The following is a 16,413-nucleotide window of genomic DNA, read 5'->3' on the forward strand; positions in this document are numbered from 1 at the left end:
CCCCACATAGCTCTGCGCTTAAATAAGCGGAACCCCTGAGGAAGCACCAAGCTCTACCAATACAGGTAGGACTAACTCGACCTGCATGTATTCGGGGGGGATCGAACCAATTGTAAATGGGCCCAATGAGTTTAAATATGTTGTTTTAAAACCTCAACATACCGAGTATAGTTTAATAACAGTATGAGAAGGGCTCACTTGTCCTGAATTACGGGTCCCTGATTTAAAATAACACTACTACCTGTCATCCCTCAACGTGCATTGCCAAGCGAGGAAGTCATACTCTACAGTGCACTGAGTTTTTTAAATAATCGTTTTTTTAAATAATCGTTTACTTCTCCACAATTCATTAAAACGATTAATAAACCAGGTCAACACAGATATTACATCAAAATTACATGTTGGTACACATAACGATATCAACACATATTAACAGTCTGCCTAACAATAAGCCATATCATCATTTAGCTTCATTAGAGATAACTCAATACACATTAACACCTTCCTTTATAATATCAAGTAACACAAGGCTTACTCCCAAAACAATTTATATCTTCCCCACTACCTAAATGAATACTGCGCAAAATTGCATGTTTTCTTTTGTTTGCCTTTTTTCAGAATCTGGAGAGCTGATTTTTCTAACAAGGAAAACTACTGTGAGAATTAATACTGCACAAGTCGTGTGAGTTTAAATACATGTGTGTAAGTCCTGACGAAAGCTCCACAGACCCCTCGGGCCTAAGGAGCTGAAACATGTCGACAATCCTTCAATAATAAATATACTACTAGACCCAGTAACCCGGTCTAATCAGAGTATCAAGCCAATTTTATACGAGCGGAAATCCACCCCTTAATAAATAACTTGGGTATTTTTCCACTTTTTTAACCCTTGTTCTTTATTTTCTTTAATCTTAGTTTCACGTTGCTTGTGGGGAAACCCTCTATCTCTGGACACTGCACTTGAGACCAGAGGTGCCTCTGGATGAGGCTGGCAGCCAACACAGTTTAGAACACCCTATGATAACTGCCATAACTTCAATGTGGGGCGGATGAAACATATATACCGCACTCCAAGCAACATTTAGTTTTTTGAGGGTATTCTAATCTTCCTGAACCAAAGGTTGAGAAGTGTTACAAGTATCCATTTTCACTTTTGATAAATTCCAGTAGTGAGTAAAGCACCTACACCCCAGCTAGGCACTTAAAGGTGAAGCGATCTACAATACCGAACTGTTAATAAGAGGATTCCACCTCATTATCTCTGGCAGGTTCTGCTGCATAAGAAGGTCACACCTGTCTGCACTTAAATCCTGTTGGCCATATGTTTTTGGAAAGAAATCCAATAGTAATGAGGGTGCCAAGGGGCCCCTGTGTCCTGGGCCCAGTTCCCCCTGCTCCTGCAGCGGACAGAGCAGGAAGTGCCCAACTCAATGTGACGTAATGTGGAGATAGCAAAGCGGGCTCCCAAGGATCACTTTCACTCTTGAGGCGTGTCACCACCTCGTCACCCTCCTACCTCGTGGGCCAAGTTGCTTCCCAGGGGATCCTCGCAGTGCAAAGGGTCCAAGAACCTTTCCTCAAGCCACTCTGTGCCCAGAATACAGGCACAGGGAGGATGGGTCCCCGCAAAGCTGACATTATTGCACTCTTTTGTGCTGTGTAGCTCCCACTCTCGCTCTTCTGGGTGTTTCCGGGATGGCCAGGCCAGGCCCCACTCTCGGCAAATTCACTGCCACTTGCTGGTGCTCTGCACTTATAGCCTCCCACTTGTCTGGGCCTTCCAGCTGCCGACCGCCCCACCGAGTCACTGGTCCCCCACTCAGCTCCAGGGCGAAGAGGGCACCGCCAGCCCAATAACAGTGTCAACATCTGGCGAGAGCCAGGCTTTTTGTTTATTATAGGGGAGGTCAGGAGGTGCCCCGAGCGCCACACTTAGTCATCTACGTCTCGCCTCATCCTCCTCTCCCGCCGTCGCTGACTTTAGCGACCCTCCGCAGGTCCAGGGAATCAGGAGGGTGTCACCGCACTGCATAGCACCACACACCCGAAGCAGGGCCAGAAGAACTCCACTGTTCACTCGCAGGGGTCCAGCAGCACCGAGGGGACCCACACCAGCCAAGTCGGGAGCTGCAGCCGCCACGATAGCCGCCCTGGCCAGCCCAGCTCTAGGCAGCAGCCGCCCACCAGGGAACACTTCGTAGGCCGCCCATCACCAGCAGCCCGATCGCACAGGCATTGCGACAAGTTCTCGCCTCCGTCAACCCCATCTGGCACCTCCAACATACAGCGGAGGCAGGGCGACATAATGCAGGCATAGTAGCCGCAGGAAAACAGGATAATTGGTAGGCCTCGCACAGAGCGTCCTTTAGAACATGTAAGTAGTGACCACCATCTTGGCCATGCGCCCCCACTTCCTCGTTACTTTTGTAGAACTTTCGATAGGGAAACTACCATATCCTAGTCAATATATAAAGAAAACTGCCTAAAAGCCACAAATACAAGTAGTCTCAGAAGGAGTGCCAATGCAGCCTTTAGCATACAGGGAACTATTTTCTCTGTGGATATGCTCCTTCTGAAAAGGCAGGATTAGCCAATGGCTGAAGTGGGCTAACCAACAGCTCCATGCTGCAGTGTGCAAAAGAAAAATTTGAAAAACATAACAAAAGACCAATGGAATGTGAAAGATCACAACACATCAATTAATATCATTTTAGTAAAATCAATAGGTATAGACTAAATCTAGATCTAAAAATTATTTTAAAAAGTGAGTACACCTCAAAATGTGTAACAATAGGCTGCATAATTTGCATTTTTTGCTGCATAATTTCAGTGGCCCTGAATGTAGCTCAGCAAAGGGCCATTATGTGTAACGTCACTGTTAAAACCTCAATGCAATATATTAGGAGCACTGTAAAAGGAAGCCGACGTGCCGTAAATAATATATAGTATTTCTAAGAAGCTCTGCCAGGCTTTAAAAGGGGCTTTTTTTCATAGGCCTAGGGAGGGTGAGTGAAATTTCGAACATTTGACATTCAGCAACCGAATTTACGAATAGGAATATATACAATGCAGCGAAAGAGGCCTTTTAGAGTCAGGGTCCCTGGAACCCAGCCAGGAAGAATAACGATGTACTCACTAACTGAATTAACAGCATGCGGGGGGGGGGGGGGGGGGGGGGGGGCAGCAGCCTGTCAGAACTTTCAGTCCATGTATCGTCTATCTGAGCACGGCTTACTTTACATCATATGCATGTTTGCCTCCATCTATATTATTGTATTCTACAAACTGGCCTGATTTCGTTCCAAATGCGCTCTGACACCTTCGGGTAATGTTCGCGCTATATAAAATCGCATTAAATAAATAAAATACTAAATAAATAAAATAAAAACAACCTCTTCGCTGAAAAATTACTTCTGCAGTCTGAAAATACCAAATCCCCTTTCTCTCATCTACAAATCCCACCAGTAGCCTCAACGAATGTACATATCCCTCCACTGATGATCGAAGCTAACTCCAGTTAATTTAAACCACTACAAAGAAACTGGATTAAATGCATGAAACGGTTCCCTTGACAGCACAAAACTAATCCCAATAACTACTGGATTAACCGGCAACCTTGTGTGCCCGAACAGGGTAAAACTTGAAGTAAAGAGCTTCAATGCCTCATCATCGTGAAGTAAACACTACATAACATAAATGCATTTACGACGATACTTGCTAATGAATGACCATCAATAACCACTGACCGACAGCTGTGGACGGAGGGCTCGTCCGCTCCCTGCAGCCGACGGAGGCTGTTCCGTCTCTGGATGGCGGATCCGGAGGGCAGGGCCCTGAAAACCCGCAGTGCTGCCCTGGCACGGCCTCCTCGTCTTCTGGTGCCAGCAGTACGGGCAGGGCTAACTGCCGCTGGCAGCACTTTTGCAAGGCACCGCAGAAGCCCTGAACATGCTAAAGTATACGGCCATGTCAGGGCACCCCAACCTAGTCTTAAATTAGCCATGCTGGAACCATGCGTTTACTGGACGCCGTGGGCACTGCACTTCCGAGAAGGCCTGCCAGACGTTCAATAGGAGAGGAGTGCTGGCCCTTCTCATCCACGCTCGGATCCTTTCGATAGCGGAGCTCAAACACCATTTAGGTGATGGTCGCCTTATTGTATTGGTATTTACATAGCGCTTTCTATAGGCCTTGCGAGCCTAGGGCGCTTTCTGGGTGGTCAGATTCCCCTACTTGCATACAATAAATGGTCACCCCTGCTCGTAGCGTTTAAAATGCGCAGTATCTACACCTTTCCGTAGAGCTCACTTACCTTAAAGGGACAGTAGCAACATATATCAACGGAGCTCAGATACTTTGCAGAGGGACCGTGTTACCATCTCTTTCCCTGCTGCCTAGACCCGCCCAAACCTCAATAAACAGGACTAAAGTGCAGTGATGCCTGACAATCACAAGAAAGCACTCCCCAGAGCCCCAGTAACATGATTCCCCTTGTACGATGCCCAACTACTGCACAGACCGAGGGCGCCTATCTATCACTCAATCACAAACAGATAATTGGGAAACATAACTCCATCCAGATCAAAGGCCACATGTTTCCACAAGTGATACAGGTGTGGAACTTTACAGATTGGGAATTGCAACTCTCTCCAGTTCAGAGCCCGTGTTTCACCCTATCCAATGGTAGATAGAATGAGTGCAGATCATGGAATGCAGTTCGGGCAAGATTGTAGGTCACATTTCGCCCATGTGACAGCGGCCTAGAACCTCTACTGATGGAAAAGCAGCGCAACCTTCAGGTCATAGACTGTGATTCATTCCAAGTGATGCTGACTAGAGCCTGTCCTGATCAGGGAAGCCACTTTCTTCCAAACTAAAGACAACAGTTCACCCCAATTAAAGGCAGCATAGAACCAGTATAGACTGTGGAACTTTACCAACTACGGCAAGCTGGCCGTGAATCATCCTGAGTATTGCTAGTCAAGGGCCAAAAACAGATTGGGCAACAAGTTGCATCAGACCAAGAGGATGTTCTTAACTTAGTTCTATATCAGCCAAGAACAGACCCAAATCTGCTATCACAACTTCATTAGAAAGATAAGAAATGCTTTACCCTGTGAAACAAATGCCAAGAACTACAGCAGACCTGAAAACCCAATTTCGTCAGGTTTCTTACCTGCAAAGCTAGTAAAAAAAACAGCACAGAAGAACACAGCCCATTCACATAAATAGGAACAGGGACATACCAGCAAAATGCACACCACACACCAAAGGCCACCCTTCACCCCCCATAATGCATTTACAGATAGATTAACAGCTCCCTCTGACCCACAGGCCATGCTACAACCCAAGAATAGGCAACCAAGAACTTGTACAGATTGAGGAACACAATTCTCTTTGACGGAGGGGATGTCTTTCACAAACGACGCTGCCAGGTATTGGCACAGACCAGGAAAAAAAGCTCTCTCCAGCCCAGAGGTCATACTGTACTCTAGGTGATACCATCCAGATACCTACACAAGCCAGGGAACACAATTCACTCGCAACAAAGGCCAAGCTACTACTCCATCTATGTCCTTCAAGACCGAGTACAGAGCTAGAAAACAGTTCTCTGAAAAGCAGTGGCCGTAGTTCACCCTGAGCAATGCCAGTCTAGCACCAGATCAGGCAGATAAGCATATCCATGGAACAGTGGCCAAGATGCACCGCACTACACGCTGTGCCACACAAAGACCTAAGAAGTAGTCAACAAGTAGACTGAGCACTTTTCAGCAAATCAATTACCTTTCTCATATACTGATGACTGATATAAATCCACAGTGCCTTGGCAACCAAGCACTGGTCAAGCCAGTATGCCTGGCTTTAATGTGCCAAATATGTAAACACAGGAATTCACCAATGCGGTTTACAAGAGTTGCATACATACAAGTTCTTTATTTAAAGTTAAGCCATTAGGTTACAGCAACAGCAGATAGGTCATGTCAGAGCATGGCTTGATACTCCCTCCAATTGTCCCTATCTCGTAGGGTCCACTCCACATCACACACCAACATTCTATTACCTTATTCACTGAGAGCATTCCAGACACCAGCTCAGTGAAGCATGGGTGGGGGGTATAACGTGCATAGGAGATGAAGAACTGAATGTGATAAACAGAATGATTACTGTGTGTACTTTTCTCGACGTAAAATAGTCCCTTGTGCATTCCAATGGTAGCCCTTCCTGGAAGGCTAGTGTTGCACCAAAAAAGTAAGAGAATAATACTCCTCTGAGTAAAACCAAAGTCCACTATGTATATTTTAAAAGTAATGGTAACAATAAGTATTGCAAACTGCTGCATTGTCAAAACATGGCTGAAATGTCGAAGATTCATTGTAGGATGTTTGAAGAGGGAGTGGCAAAAGCCCAGCAGGCCAGCAGAAGAAAAAAGCGAGTAAATGAACGCAGTCTGGCATTTGGCTGTCCTGGCACTGGGATGCATACCCCACTACTGGGCATCAGACAGTGTTTCTTCCTACTTACAGGTCCTAAGACAGTCTTGTTTCCCCTCTGGAGGGCAAAAAAAGGCAGAAAGCCCACTAGACACCAGGGACTAGTGTACAAAAAAATAAATTGTGTGGTGAACTTGCCTTCTATCGCTGGTGTCCGGTAGTATTTCTTTCCCATCTGCTCTCTAGGGGGCAGCAGGACTGTCTTAGGCCCAGGGATCAGAAAAAAAGCAGTACCATGCTAGGTCTGGCTGGCCCTTAGACCACTGCTTTATTCTAAAAACCTTTCCCTAGAGTCTTTTGGGCTTTCTGCCCCCTGGTGCCCTGATTAAGGTAAAGTACTCACATCTACCTCCGTAGGGCAGAAAGACAGTCTTGGGTCCAGGAGTCACAGGCCAACCATATCACATTACATTTATCTTATTTACTCATTCCTTCGTGCAGTTGATTTTCTACCCTGTTCTCCTGGGGAATGGGAATGAAGCCTCAATCTGCTCCCCTACTTTGAGAGCGCAAACAGACTGTCTAGGACATATGAGTGGGGAGTGACACAATCCTAGGACAGGCCAGCACCTATGTTTTTCTTTTTTTTTTTTTTTTAACAACTTACCTGGTATTTAACGGGCTTACTGCACTGGGGAAGATATACTCTCTAGGTATTACATACTAGCCCCATCATGCCCTTTGTCAACCAAAAAATACATGCCTAAAAGGACTGTTGGGGATGCTTGTGGGGAAAATGAAGGAACTATTGCTTGGGAGTGGAGAGAAGAGAGGATCCCTTCTGCTTTTAAACTTGCTAGTGTTTATTGGGTGGATACCTGCTCAGAGTTCACCCTTCTGTGGTGATCACTGAGCAGGGATTCAATAGTGAGACCTATTCTCCCCTTTCCAATGGTACTCTCTAGTTGTATTCAACGTTTGGAAGGCAGGGCTATGCCCGCCATACTTCACAAAGTTAAAGCAGGAGATTTAATTTACAAGAGGAATCCATTATTCACTGGCAAAGCCAATAGGTCTGAGTTGGCTGTAAGCCACATGGCTTTTTGAATGTTTGTCATTTTTTTGGTAAAAGTTTGTTAGGGGAGCAGCCGGACTATTACCAGTATGAAAAAAGAAAACAATTGCAAAACACAATAAATATATATTTTTGCCTAAAAAAAAACACACACACACACTGCTATAGTAGTCCCTGCACTGAAGGGAACTACTATATGTGTGGATGTGCTCCTTTTGAAAGAGCAGAATGCTGTCATTCAGAGTTAAGTTATCTAATGACTGAAGTGAGCTGACCAATGGAGGAAGAGTGTTGTCTAATAGCCCCTGTAAATATATAAAATATTAAAAAAACAAAGGTTACAGAGACGTTATAGTTAGGCTCAGGTTGCACACGTACAAAACCAGTGAAATTCAGCAGGTATATTTAGCTGAGCTAACTATAACTTGCCCCCCACAATGCACTGCTTATGACCTCACATATTACATCACTCATGACATGGTCAGTGACCTTACTGATGAAATCTCAAATGACATCACTGATGATATCATCTAGTGACTGAGTACCTGTGTGGATGATTCGGTGGGTGCATCACTGACCATATAAGAGAGTGATTAGGTGTCTCAGGGAATGTATGGGTGAGTGACTGGTTGTGTGAATGTTAGTATTAGTCTGTCAGTTGGTGTCTAAGTGGCTGTATGGGTGTGAATGGGCACATGAGTGGCGGTATGGGTGGTGGCTTGATAAGATGGCCGGTTAGACGTGTCTTGACAGTGCTCCGGCCCGAACCGGAAATATCCTGGCGACTTGGTGACCCGAATTCGTATATTCTGGCGGCGAAACCCTCCCCTGACCCAGCGGTCCAAGGTGGTGACACCCTGCAGTGGCGGACTGGCGAGACAAGCTGCGGTGATCCAGAGAGAGCTCCGAGCCCCGAAATAGCCGCCATTACCTGGTGATATAACTGGCGGGCAGCGGCAGCGGGATGCAATCCGTTGCGGCCCCAATCCGGGCCCAATACAGTGTGTGGACCCCAGGCAGGGGGCTGCTGGTGGGCAGACAGTGCAGGCGGACATAGCAGGCTTGGTGTGACCCCGTAGACGGGGGTGCGCATCAGACGAGACCGCGGCGGAGGGGCCTAATCCTGGGTCTGCGGCGGGGATTGCCCGGACAGCTGCTGGATCCGGCCGGCGAACAGCATCAGGGGGAGCAGAGAGGCGGGTCACGGAGGTGAGCGGTGCCTGCCCCCTGCCCCCTGCCCCCAGTGCCACCGGCCGCATAAGCATAGCAGCAATACGGCCCCGGGAGAGGAGACGCACAGAGGGAGTTCAAGGTGGCGGCTAGAGGGCCATTGAGTGCTGGGAACAGAGGACACGCGAGATCGAGGGGGTGCGGCCTGCACCCGTCCCCGCGGGCCATGCCTGCAGTCTGAAAGGACGCTGCCTGGGAAACCAATAGTGGGCCTGAACTGCGGTGGAGCCGGTTCCAGGGCCCGGTTGTGGCCATAAGCTCCCACTGCAGGATTTGCCCCCAAGCCTCTGGAAATACGTTAAATGGGCGGCCGAAGGTCAGTGGCAAAATAGGCTGAGAGGGCAAGGAGAGGCCGATCTGCGCACCAGCTGGTGGGTCAGGGGATAGAGACTTGGTAGAAAGGCATAGTTATCTAGTGGAAGAGGCGAAAGTGGCTCCACCCCCCCTGGTTGGGTGCGGCACCTTTTGGACGGCAGCTGGTGTGATTGGTGGGGAGAGTCAGAAGGCCGGGTGCCGGCAAGGAGCGACGACCGTGGGGCCTGACTGATTGCGACACTGCAGTAACCCCTACTGGGTGGTGGGCTGCTGAAAGGAATGCTCCCTGGACTGATTGGGGCATTGCGGTCTTTTGGACGGGGGACCTGCCAGTGTCCTGGGGTGCCTAGCTGAGTTTGGGCAGAGACCGACCCCTGAGAGGGGCCCAATCAAATAAAATTGTGCAATATACGGTCCTGGGGCCGACTGCGGCGGACCGCCCTAGCACAGACATGGAGCAGGGGACCCACCAGGACTCAGCCGCTCGGGACAAGGCAGACATCTTGGAGGCGATCCGAGACTCAAGGGTGGCATTAGAGCCCAAAATGGATGGGATGGCCATAGACATTCACTTACGACTGGAACTCAGGAAGGTGGCAGACAGGGTCACTGTCACGGAAGGAGACCTGAGTAATCTGCAGACGGAGGTCAGGCAGCTGAGGGAGACAGTGACTGCGCATTCTGGATGGATTTATTGGGTCTGGCCGGCTCGGACCAAAATCAGAGCTGGCACGAGCAGAGGCGCTGAGGCCATCGGCAGAGGAGCCAGCGACGTTGCTTGGATGGACAACGGTGGCGAGAACGAGAGCGGATTGACGGAGGACGTGTCGTGGTGGGGCCGGATGGCACTCTTTGCACTGAAATAGAGATGATTCCGACACAGAACCAGTTTTCTCCACTCTGTCTGGTGCAGGAAACGCAGTCCGACGTGGATGCCCGGCTACTGTGGGCTCTGGAAACGAGTGAGCGTAGGTCAGGATGATGTACTCGAGGTATTCACCCCCATGGACACTGGGAGTGCAGGGTTCGGCATTTGACGTTCTCATGTGACTCAGACGAATGGGTTTGAGCCAGGTGGTCCTGAGGGGGGAGGGTTCAATGAAAGATTGATGGAGGGTATATCGTTTCTCTTAACAGCTGGTTAGGTTCGCCGGCTGTGGAGTGCAGAGGAAACCTGGCTAGACTTCGATCGGGCAGGGCTGCACAGTGCCAGGCAGTCGGCTGATTCATTGAGTCTACGTGGGGAGGGAGGTTTGCACGGACTCTGTGGGTCAGTGTGGTTGTAATCATACTTTCTACAAGTTGAGAGGGGTTCTTAGGGGGGTGGGTGGAGCTTTGGGGCGGGGTTCGGTGTCCTCAAACTAGGGTTGGTGATGAGAATTAGGGGCTACCGCCTGTAGGGGGGGGAGATGGAGTTTCCAGTTATAGGGTTGTTGGGGTTGCTGCCGGGTCTGGCCTAAGATGGAATGCAGGAGATCAAAGGCGTCCTCCTTTGAGGGGGGCAAGACAATACCCTGTTGGGGGGGTCCCCTCACTTTAGGCGGGGGATTGTGAGGTCAACTATACAACCCATGCCAGGGGATAACTAGAAATATAATTTGATCACATGGAACGTGCGGGGGCTCAATAATAGGGTGAACAGGATCCGGGTGGCTTCGTACCTTAGGTGTTATGGGGTCAGCGTAGCCCTACTCCAGGAAACCCACCTGTGGGGAGACTGTCTAAAATTCGTCCAACGCAGGTGGAGGGGTCAGTTTTTTGCTACATCCTACTCGGGGTTTGTTCGGGGAGCGCTTATTTGGGTGGCACCAGGAGTCCCATTTAAGGCTGTGGATGTTAAGCTGGATCCCAACAGGAGGTTTGTGGTGGTGGTGGAGACCCTAGATGGATGCAATTTATGCCTTGTCAAATTTTATGCCTCAAACAGCGATGATGGGGGGGTTTTAAGCCGAGTCATGGGGCAGCTGGATCTGGTCCCGGATACAGAACTGGTAGTGGCGGGAAATTTTAATTGTATCCTGGATGGAGAGCTTGACTGATTCCCCCCAAAGCTAGATGCTAAGCCTAGAGTGCGGGACGTGATGGGCCAGATGCTTCACAATTATGGTCTACTGAATGTGTGGCGCCACCGTAACCCTAGTCATAGAGTGTACTCGTGTCACACTCCTGCTGCCAATACTTACAGTAGGTTAGACTACTTCTTCATTCAAAAGACGGCGGTCTATCGGGTAACAGAGGCACAATATCTAGCCCATTACTTATTGGATCATTCCCAACTCCTGATTGTATACTCGCTGGCCCAACCACTGTCTAAGGTGGCGCTCTGGAGGCTCAAACTAGAAGCCTTTGGCGACCCGGTTTATAAAGACGTCATATTGAAGGGGCTAGACGATTATATAGCGGTCAACTGGGGCTCTGCTGGCACCAAGGAGACTGAGTGGGATGCCATGAAGGTGGTGGTGGTACGGAGGATATGTATGTCCACGGAGGTGGGGGTTAAAAGAGTGTTGGAGAGTGACCTGCAATGTCAAAAGGAGAGGTTGGCGGCCTTGGAAAAAGACCTCCCCACGAATAGGGAGAGATCTACGAATTCGGAGGATGTGCGGCGGCAGATATGGGACTCGCTTGGCAAATATGCTAGAACAGCGAGTAGGCGTCGCTGGTACACGGAAGGGAATAAGGCGGGCGGCTGTTAGAGCGCCTGATTAGAGCAGAGACTCAGCCTTGCCCTATCCTGGCACTTAAAAAATGATCTTGGACGGATGGTGTACACCCAACATAAAATAAATAATGTTTTCCTAGCCCACTTAACGAAAATATACTCCGAGATTCAAGTCACCCACGACTCTGGAAGCGGTGGAAGCCTATTTGGCGGACGTAGATCTGCCTAGTATCGACGAGAAAAGTCTGGAGGCCCTGTGGGGCCCCTTTAGTGGGGAGGAGATTCGAGCAGCAATCAACCACCTAAAGACGGCAAAGTCCCCGGGAATGGATGGAATGGCAGCTGAGCTCTACAAGGAGTATGGCGGAGTGCTGATCCCCAAACTGATTGAGATCACAGTGGAGGCCGAAGAACCTGGTATGCTACCTGAATCCATGAGGGAAGCACTGATTGTGCTGATCCCCAAGCCCAGGAAGGTTCACCTCCTCCCCGGCTCTTATAGGCCCATCTCAATGCTAAATGTTGACCTTAAACTTCTTAGCCAGGTGTTGGCATCTAGGCTCCTCCCCTATCTTCGGTGCCTGGTCAATGATGACCAGTCCGGGTTTATACCGGGTAGAAATACATTGAGGAATATCCGCCACCTGGCGCACATAATGCAATCTTTGGAGAGACGGGCCCAACAGAGCACCTTGGTGTTCCTTGATATCGAACAGGCGTTTGATTCGATTAGTTGGGCTTACCTTTGGCAGGTATTACTTAAAATGGGCCATGGGGAGAGATTTGTTAACTGGATTAACACACACACATCTACTTACTCACCCATACAGTTACTTATACACCCACCCCCTCACTAATACTGCCAGTAACATGTACTCACTCACCTATACAGTCACTAAACCAAGCACAAACACATCCGTACAGCCACTCTCACATTCACTCACTCACACATTCAGTAACTTATATACCCCATCACACATCTATACTGCCTTTCACATACCCAGTTACTCTCCCATATACCAATGACATCCACTCACTCACACATGTAGCCCCTCACACACTCACTAACACATACAGCCACTGACTCACCCACTCACTCACCCATACATGCAGTCACACACATCACCCACCCACACAGACACCCATGCAGGTACTCAGACAAACAATCACCCATACCGCCACTCATTTTTAAAAAAAATGTCTTTATTGGTTTTCTCCAGATCGGCAGTGTACATTCAAAACAATATGGTTACAGATCATCCACCTCAGCCGAGGCGAAAAATGACACTGAAGCCCAAGGGAAGTGGCGGTCTCTAGGGTTTGGGGGGGGGGGGGGGGGGGGGGGGGGAGGTCCGCATGGAACTACCACCCCCACCCCCACATTATGTGAATTGAAAGTTCTGCGGAAGTGGCGGCACCCTGCTTTATTTATATTTAGCCCCTGGGAGGTGGCAGTCCCCGGGGCTGGGGGGGTGGTCTAAGAGATCCTTCATTTATAAAACTATAAGCCCAGGGAAGATGGTGGTCCCTGCGGGCAGCGGAGAAGGTCTGTATGGCTTTAATTTTTTTTAAGAAGCCCCAGGGAGGAGGTGGTTCTTAGGCCAATATTGAGCCCCAGGAAAGGGGGGGGGGGTCTTGTGCGCCCCACTCCATTATTTAAAACAAGCATTGGAAATGCAATAGGTCTCGCAGCATTAGAGTTAGTGCTTTTAGAATTGTTTATGGGTTTTTTTTGTAAATCTTTAGCATTTTTGTTTCCTGTAGCCAATGCTAAAGAATTACAAAAAAAAAAAGCCATAAACATTTCTAAAAGCTCTAACTCAAATGCTCCGAGACCTATTGCACTGTGTGAGGGTGAGGGGTTGAGGGTGAGTGAGGGTGAGGGTGGGTGAGGGTGAGTGAGGGTGAGTGAGGGGTTGAGGGTGAGGGGTTGAGGGTGAGTGAGAGTGAGGGTGAGTGAGAGTGAGGGTGAGGGTGAGTGAGGGTGAGGGTGAGTGAGGGGTTGATATTGAGGGTGAGGGGTTGAGGGTGAGTGAGGGTGAGTGAGGGGTTGAGGGTGAGTGAGGAGGAGTGAGAGTGCAAGAAAGTTGCAGTTTGGCTTTGAAACGGATCTGAGAGGTGTCTGCGTGATAAATGAATGATGCATAGGAATGGACAGAATGGAAATGTGTTTCGAGGACGTGCTCGGGGTGTGCATACTGGAAGCAGGGTGATGGATTCGAGGCTATGAGCGAGGGTGATGCCGAGCTCACCTCAAGGAGAGGGGGAGGGGCCAGGGCAGAAAGTAGGGAGGGGAGGTGTAAGTCGGCAAAGTCACACGGATCGAACAAACGATGAGTAAGGGAAGAATTGTTAAATAGGTTTAAAATGGAACAGGAAAAAAGAAACAAACTGGGGAAGGAAAGAAACGGAATCTGAAAGGAAAGAGAAAAAGAATAAAGGAAAGAGCAGAGGGAAAATAAAGAGCGAGGAAGAGAAATGGACGGAAAGGAAAGAAGGCTGAAACAGGCAGAGAAGGGGAGGGGGGAGGAGAAATGCAGAATAAAGGAAAGAGCAGAGGGAAAATAAAGAGCGAGGAAGCGAAATGGACGGAAAGGAAAGAAGGCTGAAACAGGCAGAGAAGGGGAGGGGGGAGGAGAAATGCGACATGGCGGGCAGGGGAGGGGGCGGAGCGGGGAGAGGGTGTGAAAGCAGCAGGGTCCCAACAGCTGCTGCTTCTCCTGACCCTGGGCAAACCGCTGAGTACAATTCCCTGAAAAAAAGCTTCATCAAGGTACCATGCGTGTATCCCATAGGCATGCGCAACATGAAATACTGATCGCATGCGCACAGCGTGATTCGAGGGAGGAGGCTACACTGTGATGAACTACTCTTTCAGACAAGCGCGCAAATATACTTTACTCTTTTGCACCTGCGCACAGCTTAAGACACTGCTCACCTAGCCCTGTATGGACAGAATATAAGTGGACAGGGCCCCGAGGTTTAATTTAATATAAACTCGAGACTCCGGTGAAGTAAAACGTAACTGTTAAAAACATCATGCGAGGTGAGCTTACCTTCCCAAAACACGAAATTTTAAACTGTAAAGGGTACTCTGTGGTAGCGTTACACAAAATACACTTTTATTTTTAATGAAGAGTACAAATTATTTTATGTTGCAAGGATAATACCGCTGTTTAGCCAATACTCAATAATTAAGTTGCGATCATTCAATACCAGATAAGCCCTTTCCATGCGACGCGACATGGCAGGCAGGGGAGGGGGCGGAGCGGGGGTGTGGGAGGAGTGCGGGAACAGACGGCGAGGGGAGGAGAGTAGGAGGAGGAGAGTAGGAGGAGGAGAGTAGGGGAGGCACGGCCTAGCGGGCGTGCAAGGAGAGTAGGAGGAGGAGGGGGGAGGAGAGTAGGGAGGCACGGCCTAGCGGCCGTGCAATCAAGAAGTGAGGGGGCGGGAGAGTAGGCAAGGTAGGCGGCTGGGGGCATGTGCACGCGCTTTTAAGCTCAATGCGCATGCGCATTGAGCTTAAAAGTCACGGGCACTGCAAGGAATCGCCACGATTCCTTGCAAGTTGGACAAAGAGTGGATAAGCCCCCATAGTCTCGCTTGCTCGATGCGCATGCGCATCGACAGGCGAGACCTAAAAATGCCCCCAGGACCTGGTCCATCTGGGGCAGATAATGAACAAAGAACGGGAGCTCATGCTTAGTTTAAAACATGTATTTACAAATTACGTGGGTCCCTATGAAAAGTGTTTTTGTTATTCTTTTTTTTGGCCCTTGCGGGTCCTAGTGGGACCACTTTAAGAGTCCTAGGAGTTCAGGGTTGTTTCTACCCAGCCCCCTTTTCTTTTTTTACATTTTTTGTGGGTCTCGGTTCAACTGAGTCCCAAGATTGCTGCCAACACCTTCTGGTTGAAGTGTTGGCAGCCAATTAAATTTCAGTAGGTTTTTGGGCTACCATATATCTATATTTTTTAAACTTAAATATCTCTGCAACTGGAGGAGCCAAGATGGCGACCGGAGCGGACGCGTAGGCTCCCGGCTCCGCCGGTCCTTTAGTCCCGCAGTACTATCCTGCTCTATATCCTGCTCAATTCAACGCCTGTTCGGCTGGAGACAGCGCGCTGACATCGCCCATGTTCCTCCGGAGTCTCAGCTCGTCCGGAAGGCGGAGATAGCCTGGTACCCGTCCCGACGCCCTGTCCCCAGCGTACATCGCCACCGGATGCCGGACCTCGACGGAGCAAAGACGACCGGCCTGCCCGCAAGATGCCCACAGCCCGTGTGGAGCTGCCCCTTTCCTGATCGCGGACCGCGGCGCACTGGTTGCTGTTGAGTGTTAGATACCGCGACCACCTCGCGCTCGGTGAGTGGACCGCACTATATGGTCGGCTCCTCTGCTACGAGCTGGGCGAGGGCTGCTTAGACTACGCAACGGGACTTGCTCGGACACTGTGGTTCGCCCGCCCGCCCTGCCGCCCTGTTCCGGCCAAGGGGGTCCCCTCACTGGCGACTTGGGACTACAGCTGGCTGTAATGGGAGACGAGGCAACTGGGGATTTTTGTCTGACCCCCCCAAGATTACGAGATCGGCTTGTGGGCGATATGGCTGTACCCGCCGACTCTCGGAGTGAAGATGATCGCCCACCCTCGCTCCGTGCCTGCGGCAGCATGGCTGGGCCGGGGACTGACTGGACTACAC

Source organism: Lissotriton vulgaris, chromosome 2_1 (genome assembly GCF_964263255.1).
Source record: "Lissotriton vulgaris chromosome 2_1, aLisVul1.2, whole genome shotgun sequence".
NCBI lineage: Eukaryota > Metazoa > Chordata > Amphibia > Caudata > Salamandridae > Lissotriton > Lissotriton vulgaris.